This window comes from Pleurodeles waltl, chromosome 6, assembly GCF_031143425.1.
Source record: "Pleurodeles waltl isolate 20211129_DDA chromosome 6, aPleWal1.hap1.20221129, whole genome shotgun sequence".
NCBI classification, from domain to species: domain Eukaryota; kingdom Metazoa; phylum Chordata; class Amphibia; order Caudata; family Salamandridae; genus Pleurodeles; species Pleurodeles waltl.
The window spans coordinates 1,072,672,416-1,072,699,133 of record NC_090445.1 but is presented as its reverse complement, the minus strand read 5'-3'; the positions used below and the strand labels follow the sequence as shown (position 1 = coordinate 1,072,699,133).

At 48.9% G+C, this 26,718-nt stretch overlaps 1 long non-coding RNA gene across 2 annotated transcripts in view; it reads right to left on the bottom strand.

Moving 5' to 3' along the window:
* The window catches only part of LOC138302081 (uncharacterized), a 48,172-nt gene extending 31,158 nt beyond the window's left edge, over positions 1-17,014 (bottom strand). Inside the window, exon 1 of one of the 2 annotated variants that reach the window (XR_011205265.1) lies at positions 16,915-17,014. This is a non-coding gene — a long non-coding RNA (uncharacterized lncRNA). Of the gene's footprint in view, positions 1-4,517; positions 4,535-16,914 lie in introns of those variants that run through there. The other variant, XR_011205264.1, reaches the window with a different exon arrangement.
* Positions 17,015-26,718: the final 9,704 nt, after the last annotated feature.

Below are 26,718 nucleotides of genomic sequence, written 5' to 3'. Positions count from 1 at the left end.
CCCATTTGCATGTATAAAAAATGCGGTAGACACCGCAGGAGGGCGGACTAACAGGTAAGCTTTTACTAGACCCACAGGGCAAAGGGGGCCCCTCTCTTAAGTTGGTCCGTCTTGGACTTACGCAGCAGTATTGTTAAAAACTCTGGACTGGGCAGCACGTATGCCCATTGAAGTCCCCCTGCGAGATCACCCCTGGAAGAGCCCACTATTTCCCCGATGTGAAATGTATGTGCCATAAACAGCTACCGCGAATGCTGCCGCAAATAAAGCTGTCTCAAGTTGGGAGGAACACACTGCGGGGAGACTGTTCAATAGTTTCCCCAATAATATTGCTGTTATTGGGTGCCTTGTGTCTGATCAAGTATTGTCTCCTCTATCCCACCCAGCTACCGCTTAATAATAAAGGTGTTTAACTGAAACTCCAAGTTCCTGAGTCTCGCGAAAAAATGGATCGCAGCCAGGTAAGCTTTCGCGCAAGAAACCGGCCTACCCCTGTCCCTTAAATGCTGTAAAAATGCACATATAGCTGATTCAGAAAACCAGATTGAAATTTGTTGAGACTTCAAGAACAGCCTGTATTGCTGAAAAACTCTCTCGTACGCCCCCTTTGTATGTGGGCCAGCGATGTTGCTACTAAGGCTGGAGGGCGGGACAACAATCTTCCACAGAGATGCTGGGAACTCCGTCATCTTCTCCGCCGCCTGGGGGTGAAACTTCAGAAACTCCTGCATCAATGAGCGAGATAGGGCATCAGCAGCATTGTTATACACCCCAGGTACATGCTTAGCTCGAAAGGTAATGTTGAATTTCAAGCAGGTTAAAATCAAGTGTTTAAGAAGGCGGAGTACCAATCTGCATGTAGCCCTTTGTCTGTTGATTGACTCCACTATAGCCATGTTATCGGACCAGAAGATTACTGACCTGTCCTTGAAGTTATCAACCCAAATGGTGACAGCGACAATGATAGGGAATAGCTCCAAATAGGCTATATTCCTTGTTATGCCCTTGTTGACCCAGTCAGTTGGCTAATCTGCCCTGCACCATAAGGGGCCCAGTATTGCGCCAAATCCCATGCTGCCTGCTGCATCTGGGAATAACCCCAAAGTGAGGCTGGAGACTGCAGGTTGAGGCCAAATTACTGCCCCGTTAAAATCCTGCCAAAAAACCTCCCACACCCCTAAGTCGTCCCTGATTTCAAGAGACAGCCTGGTGTGATGGTGCTTCTCGTTCAAACCAGCCATAGATCTAGCGATGGACCTGGAAAATGGGCAAGCCATAGGTGTAATCCTTAGAGCAAAGTTCAGATGTCCCACCAAGACCTGCAACTGGTGTAGGGGGACTTTTTTTATGAGATAACACAACTCTAATGGAATCTTTCAATACCCGCAGCTTCTCTATAGGCAGACAACACTCCCCAGCCACAGAATCAATCTCAATCCCTAGAAAAGTAATGTATGTCGAGGGGCCTTCTGTCTTGTCAGGAGCCAAAGGGACCCCAAAGTCCTTAAACACAGCGGTCAAGGCCTGGAGGGCCCACAAGCACTTACCCGAACGTGGAGGGCCCAGCACCAAAAAATCATCCAAATACTGTATTACATCTAGGTGCCCCGTGCGTTTTGAAAAGATCCTCTGCAGGAAGGTGCTAAACTGTTCAAAATAGCTGCAGGACACACTACAACTCATGGGCATACATTTATCATAGAAGTAATCTCCCTGAAACTGGAAACCTAGTAGATGGTAATCCTCGGGTTGAACTGGGATAAGTCTGAAGGCTGATTCAATGTCCGTTTTTGCTAATAAGGCACCATGGCCCAAAACCCTCAACTTTTCGAGGGCCTGGTCGACAGTTGCATAGCGAACTGAGCAGAACTGGGGATCGATAGCCTCATTCACAGAAGCCCCACGTGGAGCAGACAGATTATGAATTAACCTGAACTGGCCTGGCTCCTCTTTGAGAACAACCCCCAAAGGGGAACAAACAAAGTTGTCTAAAGATGGGAAAGGGCAGGCCAATCTACCCAGGGTACGTTCTTTCAATAACTTTTTAGCCACCACTCCCGACTTCCTTAAAGCGTATACTAAATTCCTGCAATGGTCAATTGGAGGTACGCTGGTGGCAGGAATCCTATAACCCAACGAGAAGCCTTTTGCTAGTAATTTGGATGATTCTTTTACTGGATACGCCTGTAACCACGGGAGCAGTGTGTCAATCTTTATGGGTGATGGCAAGGGTGATTTAATTACCAGGCTTACTCCCGTCCCTGACTTTCTCCTGGATTTTTTAATGCATGTAAACTCTGGGTGAGAGGGATGCCCACAAAAGGAACAGTTGTGTCTGAATTTACACGACCCAGCGGGGCGCGAAAATATCTTCCTATTAAATGCCCAGCAGGACCCTTTCTTAACACTGGAGTACTGTGAACGCAAGGGCTGTTTCCCAGCTAATTTGTTGTTTACGCATTATAACCAGACGTTCACTTCTGTCTGGTCCTACCCAATGGATGGGTCCTCTACCATCGCCCACCGGAAATCCCTGTCATGCTCCAACCAGGAGGTAAGCCCCATACATGTGCTGTGCCTTCAATATTTTGTTTGCATAACAAATCATGGAAATACCCAAATCTTGTTTCTTTTCAAGCATAACAGACATAAATACATTAAAACTGAACAACCAATTAGTAATGTTCTCCCCTACCCTGGGGTTTTTGTCCCCAGATGATGATGCTTTGACCTCCTTATCCTTGTTTTCAACTTCCCTCCTTTTTGCCCTGTTAAGAGAAAAAAATGTCCACAAAGTCCTCCTTCCAATTTTCTTTCTTTAACTTCAGCACTCACATGAGCAGCAAGCTTACCTGGTCTTGACGACAGTGCGTTGAACCCTGTCCCTTCTGCTGACGTACTGTCCTTTGCTGAAACGTTGATTGTGTCATTCACTCTACTTTTATCCAAAGGGGTGGCAGGAGGCAAAGTGCCCGGTGCCAGGGTGACACTCAGGCTAACGGCCGCTGTCTGCAATGGGGGAACACTATGTGCTGCTGACAACGCATCTACCTGGCGTTTCAGTTCTGCCACTGAATTCTGAAAGGAATCATTCAAAGTCCAAGGAGTTGTGGGGGGGGCGGGTTATTCGCTGGGACATTAATAGTCGCTAATAACCGAGACACCGCCAGCAAGGCTTCCGCGGTCGGGTCCTGCACCTGCGTGGATACCTGTGGGGTAGGGGAGGCCGATGTATGTCCCACTGTGGACGGTGTTGCTGGCACTGAAGCCAGTGGCTGGGGTGATGGTTGGACCACTTGCCCCAGAGAAGGCGCTGCCAGAGTAGCCAATGGCTTACGTATATCCGCTAACATGTCCGCCACCCCATGTCCTGGTGCCGTGATCGAATTTTCCACACCCACCTGAGGTTCAGAAAGTATCACTCGTGGCGGGTAACAAAGTGTCCGGTAGAGGAGACTGCTCGGGGGGAGTAATAGCTGCAGAGGAGGACAATGGTGGCTGCACCGCTGCCACCCGCCCTTTATTCCTACGCTTCACTGGGGGAAACGCAGCGTGTGGAGCTACATGTGACCGACGAGGGCGACCACTACCAGGCATGTTATCCTCATTAACAGAAGCCGCGTCTCCACTGTCCAAATCCCCATTTCCCAGTTTTGCCAGAACTAGCTTTAAAATATGGGATAATTCTGGGTCCCTCCCTTTTCTCTTACCTGCACTTACTCTGTTGGACAGCATGTCTAATTGAACTAAGGCAAATCAAACAAGCCCAATAATTTCTCCCCCCAACTATTCTCCACGGTTTAGCACAGCCCCCTGAAACTGTAAAAACAGTACAATCTCCCACTATACTGTGCAGTTCACAATACAGATGATGGAAGCACTGAGGACACCTTACCAGTCCTTGTTATATATATATAAGAATGTAGCAGCTCTTACAAAAATGGGTGAAATACACCCAATCTTAAATAAACATTAGGCACAAGAGTATCAAAGAGTAATGAAGCCAGTGAAAATAATACTGCACAGTTTTAAATAATCAATAACATCAACATGAAGCACATGGAGTAATAAAGGAACTGAAATAACCCGCCACACAACACGCTTCCGCACAACAAACCACTCAGCTCAGTACTAAGAATTATAGTGTCAGTGTGGTTAGCGTCATTACATTCAAAACCAGCTTATTTATTTGTTACTATCCATGCAGCACATAAACGTTTTGCGCGCGAAATACAAGCAAAAAAGGGGAACCAGGCAAGTCCCAACCTTGGATAATCTGCTCCCACAGCCCCCACACTGGTAGTAAATACATGCGCTAATGCAGAGTCCCACGCGTTAATGTAAGGGTCAGCGCGTCTTTTACCTCATCCAGGGAACTTATAGCGAGGTAACAGACACACGCATGTAAAGGCCAGCGCGTCTTTAAATAAACAAAGAAATATTCATGCAAGGCTAACGATACGAAAAGCAACTGGGATTCAAAAGCGTCCTGCCCCAAAACAAAGCTCCCCACTTACGCGCTACCGCAACCTGCAAACCTGCTCCCAATGTTCCGGAACAGCTGACGATTGCCTTGCGAAGGGGGCCTTTGGACAAACCAACCGACAGACGTCCCAGGAACACGATCGACGAACGGCACAACAACGAACCGTCCGATCCTCCAGCCGCCACGCCACAAGAAGGCCGAGTCTTCCTGTGGGGGCGCTTATGAAGCCCCCCACCGGCACGCTGCAGCTGGAACTGGATCGGCGGCTGTTGCAGCCGCAACGTTCCCATTTTCTTTGACTTCCGCCCCACACCTCGCAAGGCGCGAGCGGAAGTAATAGGCCAGTCCCACGCACAACTAGTGCGAAGGGGTTTGGGCCACAGCAGCCCCGTTTCCTAAGGGGCCGCGCTCCCCCATCTTGGGGGGCGCTTTTCCCGTAGCTGAAAAGTCAGATGACATCTTGAGCCTGTTTGACTATATAGATTGTAGATTTATGTTTACAATATAAAAGCACAACTCCAAGCTTCAGAATACAAAGTACTTAAGGCTGGAAAAGGTATGACCGGTGGTGTTTTCCCGCTTGGAAGCCTGCCCGCTGGCTTTTCCTTCCTCAGATATGTATTCAAGCTGTTTTACCTTCCATCCACATTGTGTTCCAAGGCCTATTTTCTCTTAGAACCTGGATGCCTCCAGTCGACCCTAGTCCCAACACCCGCCACAAGGGCTGGTCAGACAGGTGAGCAGATGGGCTGTTTTGATTTTATGGGGAAGTTTAAACTGTTCGTTTCTCGGATATTACCTCAAACATTGCCTGCAGCAAGCACAGATGCACACAGTTCCCCATACCTTGCAAAACATCTTTACAGAATCCCAAGTTTAAAACTGAACTGATTTGCAAATGCGGAGCACTTTCTTAGCTAACGGGCACAATAAAAGGCTGTTAGTTCCAGGAAGCCTTCCTTGGCTGCACACAGCTTTTTTCCTTTATTTTATTTTTTTACATTTTTTCACTGGACCCTTAAAAGGTGGTAGGGTGAGAAAGGTAACTCGGTAGGTAGTAGAACTGCCTCAAAAGCGGCACCCTACCCCTAAATGAGTATGGTTGACAAGTATGAGGTTAAATCACTAAGGCAGGAAAATCATTTTACAATGCTATCAGTTACTGCATGCAATAGAGTCCACTGTGGTTTGTTTATTTAGAATTCTTCTATTGTACTATGTTGCTTGAGTGGTTCTGTGTGTTGGCCAGGGAGAGTGCGAGGACATAGATTTTCTGGGTTGTTTCCTACCTTTGGGCCTGATTTAGAGTTTATTGGATAGGGTTACTGCAGCACAAACGTGATGGATATCCCATCTGCCGTATTACAATCCCATAATATCCTATGGGACTCATAATACGGCAGGCGGGAGATCCGTCAATGTTGTGACGGAGTAACCCATCTGACAAACTCTAAATGAAGCCCTTTGTTACTTGGTGAAAGCCTAGAGAGTCATGGTGGTTTTACTGGGTTTGTTTTTTAAATTCATTTTGTGGCAGTGGATTTTGGAAAGTTTTAGTTAGGACTCGCCTAAACAGTGCATGTGCTGTCTCTTCGAGACCTTTTGCTTTCTAACAGTAGGCTTAAAGGCCGCCCATTTCCTACCATTGTTTACCTTCATTGTCACTCATACATGTGTACTTCTTGTTGGTCGTCTGAAGTAGGCCACCTTCCTTACTCGTGTCCTTCCACCGCTTATTTTTTAGGTTGTACTTTTTTCTTTGTGCTTAAGCAGACTATTAGCTGGCTGCCTCATGCACTTCTCCCCAGTGGTTAATTTGGGCTGGTGGTTGACAGTGTGGGGGGGGGGGGGGGGGGGGCACAACACTCATTTTTGTGGACTGGCACTTGTTTTTCTGCATTGGACATTTACCAGAGAGAATAACACCCAAAAAGGAGAGACGGAGGTAGCGAAAAATTGCAAAATCGTCACAAAAGGAGAAAGCAGAGTAAGTAAGAGTAAGATAAAAGGGCAGGGTGTGTCTGGTAGTGGATTACAGAAACATGAGGTAGATTTCAACCAACACAGCCTTAGTATTTGGTGCAGTAACATTTGATTGCAGCAGTGGAAAGCTTCTGAGCAGAACTTTGGGCACCAGCACTCTTTCTTTTACAAACTAAGCACTGCTTCTCCCCCCTTTACTCACTCCCTTCCTTATATAAATTGCTTTCCCCAATGCCTATCTACTAAAAGTCTGCAGAAATATATTGACATGGTTGAAGTTATTGCATGGGGCTCCCCCAGCTGGGACAGCCCTGCATAGTACGAGCTGCGCCAGGCCAAAAGCTGTGTGTGGATGAGGTGAGATGCGCCCCGACCCCTGAACAAGAGATACTGGCATTGAGTGGTGAAGCTGGTGCGGCTCCCTTCTTAGTACTTCCGGGGCACTCCTACAACACCTGCATGTTGGCCCCATCTATAAAAGGGCCCACGGTCGGTGAGTGTGTCTTTCTCTCCCGTTCGCCGTCCGCAACAGGATCACCCTGCACCACACCTGAAAAAGGATTTCAGGATTTAAAAAGCCCAAGGTTTTTCCCAGATTTCTTGTTTGTTTTCTTCTTCTCTTTTGCTAGGTCCCTCACGAGGAGTGCAATCAGCAGTTTGGGCATGTCTGCACAATTTTTGCAGCAGCAGCCAAGCAGGCTTTACTGGGAGCCACACAGGTTTTAGCCCATCTCACCTGACCAGAGTGTTGCTATGTGGATGCTCCAGTAGGGGACCTGGTTACTGCAGGTGGGGGGAACATTGGGGGCAATTTGTGTGGTGCAATTTGTGGGCAGGTTGTGAAGATTTTTGAAGGTGGAGGCAAGTAAGGTTGTCTGCAAGTTGCTAGTACTGAGAGGGGAGGGGACTTTGGGAGCACAGCCGAGCTGGGACATCAGCTGGAGATTATAATTTTTAGGGTGACAGAAGCTCATTAGTGGTCAGTAAGGCTTGGATGGCGATTTTGGTTGGAATATTGCTCTGGAATTGACATCATAGACTTAATAGCATTTATTTATGCTGGTAGCAGGGCATTTCTGGCAGAGTTGAATCAGGGGAGTGTTTTGTTAAGCTCTGTTGGCTGTGAGATGCATCTTGCTGGGGTTGTTAGAAGCAGCCAGCATTGTCTCGATCTGTTAGGGGGCTGTGGTGCATTAACAAGATTAGTAGGCTGCTTGTTCCTTGGGGTGGTGTCTTTGTCTCTGAGGTTCCTCCAGCATGGCAGCAAGTGGGCATAGGGATTCCAAGCATTCGGGCACTGAGGTGCTGATGGAAGCATTGGTGCTCAGGATGGACGCTATTGATAAGGCCATAGCGTTGTTGAAGTCACTGCCACCAGTCTAAGGCGAGGCTCCCGCAGAACAGGTGGACAGGCCACAGAGGACTGGAGTGCCTCAAAAGGAGGCTTTCCCTCCAGTTTTAACAAGGGTTCGTGGACAGAAGAGTAGGGTGACAGAATGATATGGGGATTCAGCTGGCTTGCTATAAGAAAAGAATAGTGGGTGTGCATGATGAGTATGGTGCTATGGCCTGGAAGGATTACGATGGAGAGTTTAGGAGGATCAAGGCTAATAAGTGCCTCCCTGGGATGGGATCAGATTTATTTAACCACTTGGCTCCATTATATGAACAGGCCGCAGTACAGTGGGTCGGCCTTTTTGGACTGGGTGCATCTGCAACAGATGTGGCAGAGGGCGGGGGAGAAAAGGAGCATGCTTGGACTTTAACTGGTGCACCTGCCCCCTGGGAACTGCAGGTTCAAGCTTTGCTGTTCATTCTCTGGTCAGGCCTTCAACCCTGACTAGGTATTTCTGGAAATCCAGAGATAAAGGCAACAAGAAACAGGAATTACGACTCAGATTTTGGCACAGCTCCTTGCCCGGTTAAACTATTGGCAATGGTTCCTTGGCTAAATACTTACACTCATGGTGCAGCCGCACAAGAATTGAACGAGGGCTTTAAGGACGGCTTTAGAATCCTGCTCCAGGCTATGTTGTCTCTTCCTACTAAAGGAATCAGCAGCCTCTCAGGTCCAGCCCTGATATTGCAAGGGCAAGGGTTCTCAAAGAGTTGTCCTTGGGTCACATAGCAGGTCCCTTTGAGTTAACCCCCAAGGAGGGTTTTGTCTGTTCGCCCCTAGGAGTGGTCCCTAAGAAAGATCCAGGAGAGTTCAGAGTTATCCACAACCTGTACGCACCAAGGGGCCATTCTGTGAATGAAGCTATTGACTGGGCATTATGCTCAGTCAAGTATGCGTCCCTTGATCAGGCAATCCTGATGCTGTGGGAGCTGGGGCCTGGGGCTACGTTGGCTAAATTGGATACTGAATCTGCCTTCCGGTTATTAGCAGTCCACCCAGGGGACTTTGGTCTCTTGGGTTTCCAGTTTTAGGGGGCCTTTTACTTTGACAAGTGCATGTCAATGGGTTGACCTGTGTCCTTTTCCTATTTGAGAAATTTAACATGTTCCTCAAATGGGTTTTTAGGCACAAGTCACAGCACCAGTGGGTGCTTCACAAATTTGATGATCATCTGCTTCTTGGTCCCTCTAGCTCTGAGCAGTGCGCAGAGGCTTTTGAAATCTTTCAGGAAATGATGGATGAGTTTGAGGCTCCTCCACCACGACTGAGTTTCTGGGTATCGAATTGGATTCTGTAGCAGAAGTGTCCAGGCTTCCGGTGGGTAAGGTTGACGTTTTCTCGCAAACCTTAAGGGCGTGTCAGCGGGGTAAGGAGGTCATACTCCATCAGGTGCAAGGGCTTGTGAGGCAGCTCAATTTCACCCTGCAGATCATTCCTATGGGTCGCCCCTTCTCACAGTCTATTGCTCAGGCCATGTGGGGCTTGAAGGTAAAGCATCACCACACCAGGCTCACCAGTAAGCTCAAGCAGGATATGAGGATTTGGGATTCATTCCTATGTGATTTCAATGGAACGGTCATGTGGCTGAATCAGCCCAGGTCCAATGAAGAACTAGGTCTCTTTACTGATGCAGCCGGCAGTGAGAAGTTTGGTGCCATCTTTGGTACAGCATGACGTGCGCCGCGCTGGCCCAAGGATTGGGTGCAGTCCAGGTTGGTTGCAAATATTGGTTTTCTGGAGCTGTTCCCAATCTTTGTGGCTTTGACAGTGTGGCATAAGCGCTTTCGCAATCAGTTTGTGATTTTCTGGCCCGATAACATGTCAGTAGTGTAGTACATCAATCAGCAAGCTGCAAAGTGCACAATGATCCTCAGGCTGATGAAAGAAATTGTGATCCTGTGTCTATGCTTGTCCTGTCCTGTTGAGAGCTAAGCATGTACCTGGTGTCTTGAACAATGCCGCTGATACCTGTCCTGTTTTAAGATACAAGTTTTCATGTCCTACCACCCAGGAGCAGAAGACCTCCCAATGCCCTTCCTGGAGCATCTGTGGTGATTGCTACCCAAGATTACCAGAACTTGTGGCAGGCAGTTTAGCTCCCAGGACCAGGAAGGCCTATGAGGGGGCTTCTAATGCCTATTCAGAATTCCTTTGGCATGTGGGATTATCTGATTGGTCTGATTCTTCGTTGGTCATGGCATTTTTGTGGGGCACTCAGGGAGTAGAGGAGGCCATTTGCATGTGCTAGGCGCCATACTGCCACTGCTGCCATTTCATTCTTTGCTCAGCTGCTTTGGTCACCTGATGGTACAAAACCTTTCCTGGTGAAGAGGGCTTTGAAGGGATGGCAGCAGCTAGAGTGGGCAGACCGGAATCTAGGCTCCCTATTGATTCAACCAAACTAGCTGCTATTCTGGGGGCTCTCTGTGGTGTATGTAACTCCCCGAGGGAGGTCATTGTATTCAGGGTGGCCTTTATTTTGGCCTTCTACAAGGCTCCTAGGCTTAGTGAGCTGGTGACCAGGAACAAAGGAGATGTCACAGGGGGCTTACAGCTGGTAGACATTCAGTGGTTGGATGTATCGTGGGTCCTGGCTATCAACATCCCTCGTTCTGAGGTGGATCAAAGGGGGGGGGGGTGAGGAGGCCACTTACTGTTACGTAGGGCTCCTGGCAGAGAGTGTTATCCAGTTTATAATTTAGAGATTTTCCTAGCTCACTGGCCCAGCAGGACAGGATGGCCAATTTTGGTACATGCAGACAGCACCCTGCTGACTAGGTACCAGTTCTCACAAGTACTGAAACACGCTTGATATCTGCAGGATTTGACTCCTCTGAGTTCTGTACGCATTCCTTTAGGATTGGGGCAGCTGCAGCAGCTGTGGCAAAGGGACTCTCACCTTCAACAGTAAAGAGGATTGACAGGTGGTCCTTAGACTGTTACAAACGTTATGTGAGTTTCCATAAGCTTTAAGTGTTTTACCTTGTACCATTGTCTCATTTCCTGATCTCCTTCTTAGGTGTCTGGAGCTTAGAATTCCTGAAGGTACCAGTGGATGTAGGAGCTAAAGGGATCACAGATGTTTGGGTCATTGACCACTTGTTTGTGGTGAGCAGGTGAACTGTATTCAAACGTGCCTTTTCATCACACGCATTACAAGTAGGATTCTGCCTTGCCTTCTATGATCGTGGAGGGCTCTACCTTGCTCAGTTGAGGCTGGTGCTGGACTCGATGCTGCTGCGACTTGGGGGGGGGGGGCTCACCTCCAGCAATCATCACCCTACATCTAAGTGGTAGTGACTTGGTTCCACTAGGACAGCAGCAGTTTTTTGAGCTGGTTGTCTCAGAAGTCAGTTGATTGGCTAAGAGATTTCCACATGTGGTGCTCGCCTGGTTGAATATCATCCCCCAGTTGCAGTGGAGGGGGTGGCATTCCCGTCAGAGTGCATAATGACTCAGTGAGAAGGTTAAATAAACTAATTGCAGGCTGGCAATGTCATGTTTTTGGAGAACTTCTTGGCTTGGTTGCTTCACTGCATACGGTAGGGGAGAGACTGCGTGAGGAGGTGGGGGGATGCCAGATAGTACGTCTATTATGCTGGCCTGTGGCGGGGTGCTATCATAATTGGTGGGGGGCAATTCGCCTTACCTTTTTTACCTGAGTGGGACACAAAGGTAATGGAACCCTCCAAGGAGTGCTGGCTGGAAATCGAAGCCACATTCAGGGGAACAGGAGGATGTGAGCAGTTGCTGGCATCTGGTTCTAAGGGCCAACCACCAGTGCAAGGGACATGAAGCTAGCACTGGCCCTTGGTGGGGGAGGAGTCTGAGGGTAGGGAGTCTGGCAGGCAGGGTGGGCCCTTGCACAGAGATAGCCCTCTGAAAGGTTGACTGAGGTGATAGGGCTCTCTCATAAGGAAGACCTACCCCAGGACCACCTAGCTGTGGGTGGAACAGGTTTTGGGGTGTCTTCATGGGAAAACAGTAATTATCTCATTTGCAGTCACTGTAGTTGAGACGCAGGAAGTAATTCTTAGACAATGATAGGAAATCAGATGTATTAGCGTACTCTGTTAAAGGCTAGACATCTACCAATGTAAATTAAGCTGTAAATATGATGGGGTTACTGCGTAAAAGTGTGTTAAGTGTTAATTGATTCATGGTTTTATGCTTGAAAATGAAATACGACCAGAGGTTTATGACCCCTAATCCAAAAGATGTATTTTTATTATCTATGGGAATTTAGAGGGGGTATTGGGAGGGAAGGCTCTTGTGTTTGGCGGGAGGCCTCGGTGGTACCTGTCCATATGCATGGAGCTGACCTTATCAGGACAGTCCCGCGTATGGGGAGATGCGCAGAGCCGAAAACAGCATGTGGGTGAGGGTACGATGCATCCGAGGCCCCTGAACAAGAGACTCTGGGATTGAGTATGTAGCCGGCATGGCCCCAGAAGCCTTTCTAGTGCTTCCGGGCCACTCTTACGTCACCCACACGTCGGCCCCGCCAATAAAAGGTGCTGAAGTTGGCGAGCACGTCTTTCTCTCCCGTGTGCTATCTGCCACAGGATCACTCTGCACCACAACTGAATAGGGATTTCAAAACCCACCCACCTCCCCTAGGGCATTGGGGCCTGATCTTATGTTATGTTACCTTGGTTTTCCGTCTGCATTTGTTGTGATGTTACCATTCTTTGCGTTGCAGTTAGAATGATTAATAAGTACTGCTCGCCTATTTTCATCCCTACATCTGGGGGTTTATGACCCCTAACCCAAGAGATGTGTTTTTATTATCTAAGAATTTAGGGGTGGGGCCTTAGAAGGGAGGGCTCTTGTGTTTGGTGGGAGGCCTCAGTGGTACCCAGCCATATACAAATCTACAGGCAAATAATTCCAATACTAAAGCTGCGATTCTAGAATCTAGTCTAGAATTGAAGGTGCATTAGATTTGGAAACAGTCACGAGTTATGTGTCAGTATCCACAACTAGACTCCTAGAACCATACATGGGGTTGGATGCAAACCACATATCATTGTCACCTTTTATCTCTTTTTAGACTAAATAAAATACATTTTAAGGTAGCCTTCCCTATCCAGACAACATTGTAATGTATACGTCTTTATCATAATTTGCTCACTGTTTGCTGCCCCTAGACAAACTTGTTTGTTCCCAATATGGCAAAGTTTCAGAGTGAGAAACCATCATTTGGGCTCAGAGCTTTTGCAAAGACTGCCAACCTTAGAACGTTGTTATGCTATTTTAAATTTTCTCAACATAGCTCTGAAAATAAGGAACCACTATGAAGATATACCACTAGAGTAAGTTTTAACAGTGGGTTAGCTCATTTTGATCATTTTTTATCTTTTATGAATCTCAGGAATTGTGTGTTTTTATCATATTGAACTCCTATCATAGGTCTTCCTTCTGTTAATAAAACATGTATTGTGATATTTGCATCTGTGATTCAGAGCAATTATCTGAATGACTTCTAGATTTTATATCATAATTTGCTGAATAAAGTATATTGAATTGAACTGAACTGAATTGCCACCCACCCTCCCTCCATCATCCGTTTTGGTTGTCACACCTGCCCTCCCTCATCCGTTTTGCTTACCCTTACTCACCCTTCCTGATCTGTTTTGCTTGCCCCCATCTGCACCCCCATCTGTGCACCCACTCTCCATTATTCTTTTCTGTGTTGTTGCTTTCCTCCACCTGTTTCCTTCATTCTATTGTTGTTCTTGTTGTTGTTTGCCCCTATTCACCCTCACGCATTCCTTTGTTGCTTGCCCCTGCTCCTGCACTATCTGTTGACTGTGTGCTTGCTCCCATCCCCTTTCTTGCACACCCCCTTCTCTGTGTTGCCCCCAGACTCGCCCTCAGTGTTGTCATCTGCTCGCCCCCCCTCTATGTTCCCTTCCTCCTCCCATTCTTCTGTGTTACCTCCTGCCTCCCACTCCGTGTTGCCTCCCAACCTGCAGTAAACAAAAAAAGCACTACGATGCAACCAGCTCTAGCCGCATCATTGTGATTTTTTCCCATCCCCTCCTTTGTCCACGTTGCCCTCCACACATGCCTTCCCTCCCTCTGTATTCCCTTCTGTCCCACCATCAATAAAACAAAGGTGATATGACATGGCTAGTGCTAACCACGTCATTGAACTTTAAAGTATATGTCTTGTGGGCAAGACCTATTGGCTTTGTCATTGCTTGTTTTTCTCACATACGGTGCATTATATAAATCCAGTTTGATTGAAATGAAAAATTGTGTCACCCTGTAGATCTCCACAGTGCACAGTTTTTTATGTTCAATATAAGACTCGGGATCAGGTACCTAGGTGAGATCACTTCTAATTGCAGAGCTAGTATAAGGTAGTTGTCAGTGGAAAGACAGTTTAGTACCTTTGAGTGATCACAGATAATCATACCTACAATGTGTGTGTCCATGCCAGCTTCTCTGAGCTTTTCCTAGTTTGCATTCCAGTTCTGTTTCTCGCAGCTATTCGTTTCTGTGTGTCCTAGTCGTGAGAGTATTGTTGGTAGTTATTGTCAGTTATGGGATCTTTTTGTCTATCACTTCTGTTGCCCCCAAACAGCTTCACAGCAAGAACGAAGGGCAGACCCATATAGAACCGAATACATTACCTTGGTGACTGGAAGGAGCTTGACCATAGAAGGCATCCTGTGGGTGAGAGCCCCTCATGTCATGTCATGTCATGAATGCAGATAGTTTCACCTGTGCGGTCTTGGTAGATTGGAAACTAAACGTGAGCGCTTTGTAAATCAAACTTGCAACCAGCAATTGTAACTGACCTGTTTGTACCCAAACGTAAGCGAGCTCTGTCATGCTGTGGGTGTGGATTCGGTTTGAGTTGGACGGGATCCAGACTCCCGGCCTTCGGCTTCTATGTAACGCACCCGTCTCCACCTTTCGTTGTCTTTCTCGCTCAACTCCCCCGTGGCACTCTCCCTCATTCTGTTTTTTTCTTAGGGTCTCCATCATTTCCCTCCGCCCTTTTTTTCACTGAAGTAGTTCTCCAGGAAGGATTCTGGAGTGTTTTACAAGGGTTTCCACATCTGGTGCCCAATTTGGGGGCGACTTTCCGCTTGGATGGGGGAAGGGAGGGTGGCAGCCTGAAGCACAGCGTTGCCAGGCACAAAGTCTGTCTGGTGAGTATCAGAAATGGCACACCCTGGGGGGGGGGGGGGGGGGGGGGGTGGATTCGCGTGCAGCATTCATCAGAGGCCCACTTGTCCTGATTTTCGAACGGGAGCGCCAGAAGGAGAGGGGGGACAAACTGACACCACCATTTCATAATCTGAAGCGAACTCTTTAGTTTGTATTAGGTATTTTCAATACGAGTCTCTTAATGGAAGAAGAAAAAATATATATGTTTGAACTTGATAATACGCAGGGCTTTAAGTGGGCAGGCACTGTCAGCTACTGAGTGCCCGCACTTCTTTTTAAATTGAAAAAGACAGTACCGGCACCTCTCACCTCTGGAGTAATACATTGAATGTTAGAAAGAGTACCAGTACTTCTCAGTATCACACAGGTGCGCTTACCTACACTTCTATAGTTCAATTTAAAGTACCAATAATATGCCTATAAGTAAATGGGAAGATTTCTCCTAAGAATATCATCTCTAAACGACCCGTAGGGCAGGGTGAATTTCTTAGGACTGATTCTCCCCATCCCACAAGCCTTGCAGAGGCACTCATCCGGTTTCCACGTTAGGAGTTTCCGTGTTTTGAGTATGTAACAACGCCATCAAACTAAAGAAGTGGAACCCCTTCACTGATGTGCGGCCAGCTGCCTTCATTACTGGTGGCAGACCTCAACACTGACCCTAAACAACAGAGCGCCAATAAGTTCACCTGTTATCAAAGCGGAAAGAGATGGTCCAGTTTATGGTGTGAGCAGGGCCAGCTCTGGGGCGGTGCGACCGGTGCCACCGCACCGGACGTTGAATTCAGTTGGGGTGTCTGTTAGGGTTTTAAAGCACCTGCTGCTGTACTCCTTGCCAGCAGCAATTTTCAGCAATTAAAATGTAAAGATAACTCAGGAGACTAAAGGACCTTCTGGAGAGAGATGAGTTTTGTCAAGTGGAAGTTCGAACTCATCATAAGGTAGCTCAGAGGGTTAATATGCCTGTTGCAAAGAACGTGTACCATGCTGATCACAAAGTGCATATAACATAAATAGGTCCAAGGGTTACTGGTTTTGTTGGGTATATCCTTTAGTTACTTGCAGTTTATAAGTTAAAATCCTAACATAGAACAGTGAGCTAGAAACGTTCACCAAAGAGCTGTGGAAACTGCAAGGTATAGGTTAGAGCGTTTTGATTTTTTCTCCGGTTTTTCGTTATCTTAATGTTGCAAAAATGGTTCATTTGTGTAGAAATCAATTCTTATTAGTAGACACCCCCCAACTAAGGTTATACTTTTTACATTCTGAGTTTGCACTTCTCCAGATCAAGCACTGAAACTATACAGCGACGTGACTCCTATACCTTGTAGTCTTTTGTCTTATGTAACATTTCCTATATACTGATTTACACACATATGATTGATTTGCCTCCATATGTGTTTGTGATGTAAAGTGCACTGCCACGCTACACTAGTGTGAGTGGCGCTATAAAACGAAATGCATATGAGAGAGAGGGGTGATGGAGACTTGTGGGCACAGATAAAGGTTGGTAGTGAGGGAATCTGTGGTAAGGTGGTCATTGGGGTGGGGGGACGCCAACAAACACTGTAGCACCGGACGTCACCAACACTAAAGCAGGCCCTGGGCGTGAGCTCTGTGATAGCCTAAGAGGAAAGCGCGTGCGACCAAAAGTACCATGTGTGCTCTTAGCTTTGTATTAACATTAAAAAAATAATGAGATCCCAAATGAAATTGATTAAATCAGTAGACTCTCAATAAAACCGGAGAATCCTGTAAAGGTGACAAGAATACAAACCTGTTGCCACCCGTTAAAACTAAGAGTTGGCACAAAATACCTCCCAAACTTCCTACACAAAAATAATACATTACAATAAAATACCTCTCCTTCAGCACCCCCTAATCCGCCCCATCCTGGCCCCGGTGGGCATAGTCCAGGCCAGCCATGGATTCCAGTAGTACTCAAAAGCACGCAGAGTGTCTGGAATACCCCACACCCTCCGCTCCCAGTCCCCAGGCCCCTACAGACCAGCCGCCCCATAAAAGGTGCCGGGTTTAACGAGCTCTGCAATTGGTTTTTCTTGTTTTATTGGGCCAGCTTTTTCTTCAAACACCCGGCGCCTCACAAAAGAAATGCATCATAAAGCGGTCAGTGGGGGTGGGGGAGAGGTGCGAGGCTGCCAGGAAGTGTGTTATTGTGAGGGGGCAGGGTGTGTACACATAGTTGAGGAGCGTGGTGTCCCACGGCGAGGGCCCGCCCCTTTCCTTCAGCGTGTCATTAAACCAGCAGGAACTTCTTCCGAAGCAATGACTCAAGGGCCTGTGCCCTCCTGGCGCCCCAACCACCCTTTAACAGGCAGGACGAGGCGTTTCACACCCAACAGACACCTTAAACACACCTTAACGCTCGCGCGCGAGTCTCCATTGGTTGATAACAGCATATTACTTAAACAGCGGGCGACATGTTGAATTTAGAATGGGACAACGGAAACAAACGAGGCAATGTCACAGTGCACACACACCAATCATTAAAGGGAAACAGGAAAGGCGATTTCAATTATATCACGAGAAAGAAAAACAAACGCAACAAACACTGTTTTGTTTGCTATCTGTGTGTGAGGAAGTAAAGAGAAACTACTAGAAAAGCACAGGTGGACTGCATAGGCAATGCTAATGTGACCATAATAACTGATTTTATATAGCATTTTCACACTGGACAGAAGACACGTTACTTCTATGAATTAGGTGATGCATAATGTGGATTTTCCTAGTTTATGATGGAAAGTCTTAATTTTATTAAAGACACGGAGGCGAGTATTATGTGTTTCTTTTCTCACTTTAATAAATCAGCAGCAGTCAAGAAAAAACTACAAATCCCATAAGGCTTAACACAGACAGCCAATGGGATTAAAAACACATATGAACCAATAGGAATAGTGCCATGCCATTATGATGTCACTTGACTGCAAGCAGCCCTCTTTTCTTGCAAATAAAGTCAATTAGTGATGAATAACGGGAATAATAAACAAAGAATAAACAATGCCATAAGAAATGCAAACACATCAGAACAAAAGTCCAAAATCCTGCAAAGGAAGGAATGTTCCAGCAAAACAGGAGGAGACGATCCAAAACTTGAAATAAATGGAGAATTCAGATGATGCGAGGAGGTTCAACTAAGACGCTGGTTGAGTGGTCGAAACTGGTGCTGGAAGAAAGGGAGGGAGAAAATAAAATTATAATAGAGGTGGGATAATACTTGCCTCTATGACTTTAATAAAATTAAGACTTTCCGTCATAAACTAGGAAAATCTACATTTTATGACAAGACCGGAGGCTCCTATTATGCGCGTTTAAAGCATATTAATTACATTCAATGAAACATTGTCAACAGGTTTGCAATACAAAACTTTAAAAGTATTATCATTAGACCAGTCTGCAGATTTCAGAATATCCTCCAAACGAGAGCCTGCCCAGAAGGCTTTGGAAGCCATAGCCCCTCTGGAAGAATGAGCTCCAAATCTGGAAATGTCAATACCCACTAAGGACATAATCCATCTCACCCAACAAGCTAATGTAGCAGACAAAACCGGGTTATAGGGTTTCCTGAAAGAGATAAGAAGTTGGGAAGAGGATGTTCTCAAATCTGCAGTCCTCTGTTCATAAACCTTGAGACACTGACCTACACATAATTTCGGATGTTGCAGAAAATAAGGATAAAAAACTGACGATAAGTTGGTCTTGGTACGTCGTACAACCGAAAACAACACTCCTGAAGGAGTGAACTGACGATTGGAGACGTCCAAAGCTTTAACATCTGATAAACGTTTAATAGAAACCAAACATATCAACATTGTTACTTTAGCTGATAACATTTTTAATGATAAAATTGGATTATCTGGCAAAGAAATCAAAAATTTTAAAACAATATTGACGTCCCACAATTGATTATACTTCCGTAGAGGAGGTTTGGAAAATTTTACTCCCTTCAGTAATCGGCATACCATCGGATGTTCGCCTACCGGTTTCCCATTGACATGGATATGGTTGGAAGAAATAGCTGATCTATAGAGATTGATAGTGCGGAATGCTTTACCTTTACTGGCTTCTGCGGCCAAGAAATTAACGACAAAAATTACATCTGCTGAAAAGGGATCAATTTGCCTTCCCAAACACCAGCAGTCCCATTAAGACCAGGCTGCCTGATAGGCTTTCTTGGTGCCTGGGGCCCAGGAATTTGAGATGTATTGGGAAGTCTCCACCGAAATGACAGGGGAAGATTGGGAATACCTGAGATCTTCCAAGCGGATAGAGTGAGGATATTGTCCACAATAAAGGGGTGAGAACGTTGAAGAGGGTCTAGCAGTAAATCTGGGAAGGACGGAATTAGTAAGGGAAAATCTACCTAAAGTTCCAACAGAGTGGGAAACCAAACTTGGGATTGCCAAAACGGGACTATCAGAATGAGGGAGGCATGCTGACGTCTGGCGTGTGCTAGGACCCTGTTGATCATTATAAAAGGGGGGAAGGCGTAGTTGAGGGAATGAGACCAATTTTGTAAGAAAGCATCAGATGCTAAGGCTAAGGGATCTGGATGCCAGCTGTAAAACTGAGGAAGCTGTGTGTTCAGTCGAGATGCAAATAGGTCAATGGAGAACGGGCCCCATAAAGATTGTATCTTGTGGAAAACTGAAGGATGAAGTCCCCAATCGCTGGAGTCTCGAAAATGACGAGAATGCCAATCTGCCACAGAGTTGAGAACTCCTGGAAGGTACTCTGCATGAACCGAAAGATGGTTTGAGAGGCAGAACTCCCAAAAACTCTTGTCTAGATCCGCCAGAGGTTTGGATTTTGTACCCCTGAGATGATTGATGTATCTGACTGCAGAGATATTGTCCATCCTGAGAAGGATTGCACAGTGCACTTTGGGGGTGATTCTAACCCTGGCGGTCGGTGATAAAGCGGAGGCCAACCCGCCAACAGGCCGGCGGTCCAAAAAATGGAATTCTGACCCTGGCGGGAACCGCCAACAGAGCCCGCCACATTAACACTCCGACCGCCACGGCGGTACAAACAAACAGCGCGGCGGTCACCGCCAAAAGACAGGCGGCAGACAATGTACCGCCCACCCTTTCACAACCCACCAATCCGCCACCTTTTCCGGGGCGGGAGCACCGCCGATAAAAACACGGCGGAAACAGACTACGAACGGGAAAACGCTCACCTCTACGCACTCCACGAGGAAGGAGGACAGCATGGAACCCGAATTAAACATCCTACCTGCTCTCGTCTACCTGCTCATCTACCACGAGTACGAACGGCGGCGCAGACGACAACGGTGAGTACTGCACCTACGACACAGGGGAGGGGGGAGGAGGAAAGGTTACAGCACACACATATGCGACCCCCCCCCCAAACTATGTACACACCAATGCAGAGCAACAAGTCACAGTGACACCACCCAAACCCCCGTGAAAAATGCAAAGACATCATTAAATTGTGAATCAAAATTTATGTAAAAAATAGCCTCTCATAAGTCATGGTCAAATAGCAATAAAAAGTTTAAAAAATCAATTAAATATTTAGTGCAATCGATAAACCGAGGCAATTAGTCCTGCACATTTAACGAAATTCCAAGTGTCCGTGGGCCAAAGTGTATCAACACAAGGGCAAAGCCCACACAGGAGACCTGAGTCCTTAGGAGAGAACACTGCAGGGGCATCTGATGACAAAACTACAGGCACCTCAGGGGGAAGGGAAGGGGGGGGGGCACCACAGCCACATGAGTCCACGACGCCAGATCCACAAAGGGGCACCATGCCCACTGTGCCATCCTGGGGAGTGCAAAGCCACAGTCTCTCAAGTCTCTACAGTGGGTGGCTTGCCCACTGTGCCATCCTGGGGAGTGCAAAGCCACAGTCTCTCAAGTCTCTACAGTGGGTGGCTTGCCCACTGGACCATCCTGGGGAGTGCAAAGCCACAGTCCATCAGGTGGATAACAGTCTCCACTGGTCAAGGAGGAGGCATGGTGGGCACAGTGAACCGTGAACAGTAGCTCGACACAGATCCGGCACTGTCATTGTGCCAGTGGTGCTTGAGACGGCGGGGCCCAGCGGAGCGGTGCTTGAGACGGCGGGGCCCAGCGGAGCGGTGCTTGACAGGAAGGGCCCAGCGGAGCGGTGCTTGAGACGGCGGGGCCCTGTTCAGCGGTGCTTGACAGGAAGGGCCCAGCGGAGCGGTGCTTGAGACGGCGGGGCCCAGCGGAGCGGTGCTTGACAGGAAGGGCCCAGCGGAGCGGTGCTTGAGATGGCGGGGCCCAGCGGAGCGGTGCTTGAGACGGCGGGGCCCAGCGGAGCGGTGCTTGACAGGAAGGGCCCAGCGGAGCGGTGCTTGAGACGGTGGGGCCCAGCGGAGCGGTGCTTGAGACGGCGGGGCCCTGTTCAGCGGTGCTCTTCTGCACGGCGGGCCCTGTTCAGCGGTGCTCTTCTGCACGGCGGGCCCTGTTCAGCGGTGCTCTTCTGCACGGCGGGCCCTGTTCAGCGGTGCTCTTCTGCACGGCGGGGCCCTGTTCAGCGGTGCTCTTCTGCACGGCGGGCCCTGTTCAGCGGTGCTCTTCTGCACGGCGGGCCCTGTTCAGCGGTGCTCTTCTGCACGGCGGGCCCTGTTCAGCGGTGCTCTTCTGCACGGCGGGGCCCTGTTCAGCGGTGCTCTTCTGCACGGCGGGCCCTGTTCAGCGGTGCTCTTCTGCACGGCGGGCCCTGTTCAGCGGTGCTCTTCTGCACGGCGGGGCCCTGTTCAGCGGTGCTTGTCCAGTAATTCAAGGGAGCCAGACCTGGCCTGGACTCCCTGCTCAGTCGCCCTCCGACCGTGCAGTTGCAGGACCCTTCGGTGACGGAGTCCTGGGCCCTTTGGTGTCCTCCCTTACAGCCGGGATGGGGCTTGTGGGGCCCTCCTGCTCCGCGCTCCTGCTGGCTGACTTCTCCGCCCTGCTGCCCTTTCGCTCCTTAGAAGAGGCTCTCTGGCCCTTGCCTCCCCTGGATGTTGTGGCAGGTGAAGTGGCCGAACTTTGGTCCTTGGGGGCAGCCGTGTCAGTCCTCTCACGGCGGCCCTTGAGTTTCCGGGTCCTCTTGCCTGGGGGGGGGGCTGGCTGTCCCCTTGCTGCTGATAGAGGTGTCACTGCTGCCAAAGGGTGGACTCCAGAACCCATGCACCACAGTGACACTCGAAGCTGGGCTGGTGGTGGCTGAGGTGCTCTTGGGACTCTTAGCAGATGGAGGGGGTGGGTCAGGGGAGGGAAAGAGGTTAAGATTGGAGAGGTAAACTTTCTTAGGACCAAGGTAAAGGGTGGGAGTAGTGGTGATGGGAGTGGAGGAAGAGGATGTGGTTGTAGGAGAGTCAGGTGTGCTGTCTTTGGGTGCAGGTGATTGTGACGTAGGCTGTCGTGAGGTGGATGGCTGTTGGGTGGGTGGCTGCCTGCGTTTGTGTGTCTTGGAAGAGGGGGTGACAGACACAGTGGGAGAGGACACAGGGGACGTGTAAATGGCAGTGGGGGTGGTGACTGCACGTGTGCGGACTGTAGTGGAGGGTGTGCTGGTGATGGAAGCACTGGCTGATGGTGGTGTGCATGCAGGTGTGAGTGTAGACGTCACAGGGAGGGAGGAGGGAGACGAGGAGGAGGGGGACACAGAGGTGGTAGTGACTGTTGGCATGTCTGCATCTGGGTGTTGCTTGGGTGAGTGTTTGTGGGATCTGTGGTGCTTGTGTCTGGATGAGCTGACCTTGGGTGTTGACGTGTGTGCAGGCTGGTCTGATGGTGTGGATGGGATAGGCAGAGGAACAGGAGACAGAGACAGGGTGGAGGCAGTCAGAAGAGGGAGGCTGGAAACAGGGACAATGGCTGCCGTCAGTGCTGAGGCCAGAGCATTGAACGATCGTTGATGGGCAGCCTGACCCGAATGAATGCCCTCCAGGTAGGCATTGCTCCGATGCACCTCCCTTTCTACCCCCTGGATGGCATTCAAAAGGGTAGTCTGCCCAACAATGATGGTCTGAAGGAGGTCAATGACCTCCTCACTGAGGGCAGCAGGGGTGACAGGGGCAGGGCCTGAGGTGCCTGGTGTGAGAAGGTAGCCTCTTTCTAGCCTTGTTACCCCCACTTTTGGCCTGTTTGTGAGTGTATGTCAGGGTGTTTGTCACTGTTTTCACTGTCTCACTGGGATCCTGATAGCCAGGCCTCAGTGATCATAGTGAAAACACTATGTTTTCAGTATGTTTGTTATGTGTCACTGGGATCCTGCTGGTCAGGACCCCAGTGCTCATAGGTTTGTGGCCTATATGTATGTGTCACTGGGACCCTGTCACACAGGGCCCCAGTGCTCGTAGGTGTGCATGTATATGTTCCCTGTGTGGTGCCTAACTGTCTCACTGAGGCTCTGCTAACCAGAACCTCAGTGGTTATGCTCTCTCATTACTTTCAAATTGTCACTAACAGGCTAGTGACCAATTTTACCAATTTACATTGGCTTACTGGAACACCCTTATAATTCCCTAGTATATGGTACTGAGGTACCCAGGGTATTGGGGTTCCAGGAGATCCCTATGGGCTGCAGCATTTCTTTTGCCACCCATAGGGAGCTCTGACAATTCTTACACAGGCCTGCCACTGCAGCCTGAGTGAAATAACGTCCACGTTATTTCACAGCCATTTTACACTGCACTTAAGTAACTTATAAGTCACCTATATGTCTAACCTTTACCTGGTAAAGGTTAGGTGCAAAGTTACTTAGTGTGAGGGCACCCTGGCACTAGCCAAGGTGCCCCCACATTGTTCAGAGCCAATTCCCTGAACTTTGTGAGTGCGGGGACACCATTACACGCGTGCACTACATATAGGTCACTACCTATATGTAGCTTCACCATGGTAACTCCGAATATGGCCATGTAACATGTCTATGATCATGGAATTGCCCCCTCTATACCATCCTGGCATTGTTGGTACAATTCCATGATCCCAGTGGTCTGTAGCACAGACTCTGGTACTGCCAGACTGCCCTTCCTGGGGTTTCACTGCAGCTGCTGCTGCTGCCAACCCCTCAGACAGGCAGCTGCCCTCCTGGGGTCCAGCCAGGCCTGGCCCAGGATGGCAGAACAAAGAACTTCCTCTGAGAGAGGGTGTGACACCCTCTCCCTTTGGAAAATGGTGTGAAGGCAGGGGAGGAGTAGCCTCCCCCAGCCTCTGGAAATGCTTTGTTGGGCACAGATGTGCCCAATTCTGCATAAGCCAGTCTACACCGGTTCAGGGACCCCTTAGCCCCTGCTCTGGCGCGAAACTGGACAAAGGAAAGGGGAGTGACCACTCCCCTGACCTGCACCTCCCCTGGGAGGTGTCCAGAGCTCCTCCAGTGTGCTCCAGACCTCTGCCATCTTGGAAACAGAGGTGCTGCTGGCACACTGGACTGCTCTGAGTGGCCAGTGCCACCAGGTGACGTCAGAGACTCCTGCTGATAGGCTCCTTCAGGTGTTAGTAGCCTATCCTCTCTCCTAGGTAGCCAAACCCTCTTTTCTGGCTATTTAGGGTCTCTGTCTCTGGGGAAACTTTAGATAACGAATGCATGAGCTCAGCCGAGTTCCTCTGCATCTCTCTCTTCACCTTCTGATAAGGAAACGACCGCTGACCGCGCTGGAAGCCTGCAAACCTGCAACATAGTAGCAAAGACGACTACTGCAACTCTGTAACGCTGATCCTGCCGCCTCCTCGACTGTTTTCCTGCTTGTGCATGCTGTGGGGGTAGCCTGCCTCCTCTCTGCACCAGAAGCTCCGAAGAAATCTCCCGTGGGTCGACGGAATCTTCCCCCTGCAACCGCAGGCACCAAAAAGCTGCATTACCGGTCCCTTGGGTCTCCTCTCAGCACGACGAGCGAGGTCCCTTGAATCCAGCGACGCTGTCCAAGTGACCCCCACAGTCCAGTGACTCTTCAGCCCAAGTTTGGTGGAGGTAAGTCCTTGCCTCACCTCGCTGGGCTGCATTGCTGGGAACCGCGACTTTGCAGCTACTCCGGCCCCTGTGCACTTCCGGTGGAAATCCTTTGTGCACAGCCAAGCCTGGGTCCACGGCACTCTAACCTGCATTGCACGACTTTCTAAGTTGGTCTCCGGCGACGTGGGACTCCTTTGTGCAACTTCGGCGAGCACCGTTTCACGCATCCTCGTAGTGCCTGTTTCTGGCACTTCTCCGGGTGCTACCTGCTTCAGTGAGGGCTCTTTGTCTTGCTCGACGTCCCCTCTCTCTTCAGGTCCAATTTGCGACCTCCTGGTCCCTCCTGGGCCCCAGCAGCGTCCAAAAACGCTAAACGCACGATTTGCGTGTAGCAAGGCTTGTTGGCGTCCTTCCGGCGGGAAAACACTTCTGCACGACTCTCCAAGGCGAGAGGGATCCGTCCACCAAAGGGGAAGTCTCTAGCCCTTTTCGTTCCTGCAGAAACCTCAGCTTCTTCTGTCCAGTCGAAGCTTCTTTGCACCCGCAGCTGGCATTTCCTGGGCATCTGCCCATCTCCGACTTGCTTGTGACTTTTGGACTTGGTCCCCTTGTTCCACAGGTACCCTAGATTGGAAATCCACAGTTGTTGCATTGCTGGTTTGTGTCTTTCCTGCATTATTCCTCTAACACGACTCTTTTGTCCTTAGGGGAACTTTAGTGCACTTTGCACTCACTTTTCAGGGTCTTGGGGAGGGTTATTTTTCTAACTCTCACTATTTTCTAATAGTCCCAGCGACCCTCTACAAGGTCACATAGGTTTGGGGTCCATTCGTGGTTCGCATTCCACTTCTGGAGTATATGGTTTGTGTTGCCCCTATCCCTATGTTTCCCCATTGCATCCTATTGTAACTATACATTGTTTGCACTGTTTTCTAAGACTATACTGCATATTTTTGCTATTGTGTATATATATCTTGTGTATATTTCCTATCCTCTCACTGAGGGTACACTCTAAGATACTTTGGCATATTGTCATAAAAATAAAGTACCTTTATTTTTAGTATAACTGTGTATTGTGTTTTCTTATGATATTGTGCATATGACACTAAGTGGTACTGTAGTAACTTCACACGTCTCCTAGTTCAGCCTGAGCTGCTCTGCTAAGCTACCATTATCTATCAGCCTAAGCTGCTAGACACCCTATACACTAATAAGGGATAACTGGGCCTGGTGCAAGGTGCAAGTACCCCTTGGTACTCACTACAAGCCAGTCCAGCCTCCTACACCTGGGGCGAAGGAGATGCCCGCCTTCTTGGGCGAGCGGGCACGGAGCGTAGGCTGAGGGGCTGCCGGGAGGGCGGGGCTGGTGCGCTGGGTGGCGGCTGTACCTGTAGAGGTGGGTGGCCCGGATGTTGCCGCCACCGCTAGGGAGCTCCCATCCGAGGACGTGTCGGTGTCACTGGTGTCACCACCGGTCCCCGTTGTGGTGCTCCCCTCGCCCTCCGGATCACTGGTGCCCTCGGTGTCTGTACCACGGCCCACCGGGGCCTTGTGACTTGCAGCTCCCTCGTGCTCCGATGCCAAATCTCCTCCGCCTGATGATGCTAATGCACACATGCACAAGAAGATAAAGAAAAAGGGTGGGGGGAGAAATAAAAACAGGTTGAGTGCATGCATTGTCAACACCGTTGGCGGAGAGGACAGACACAGGA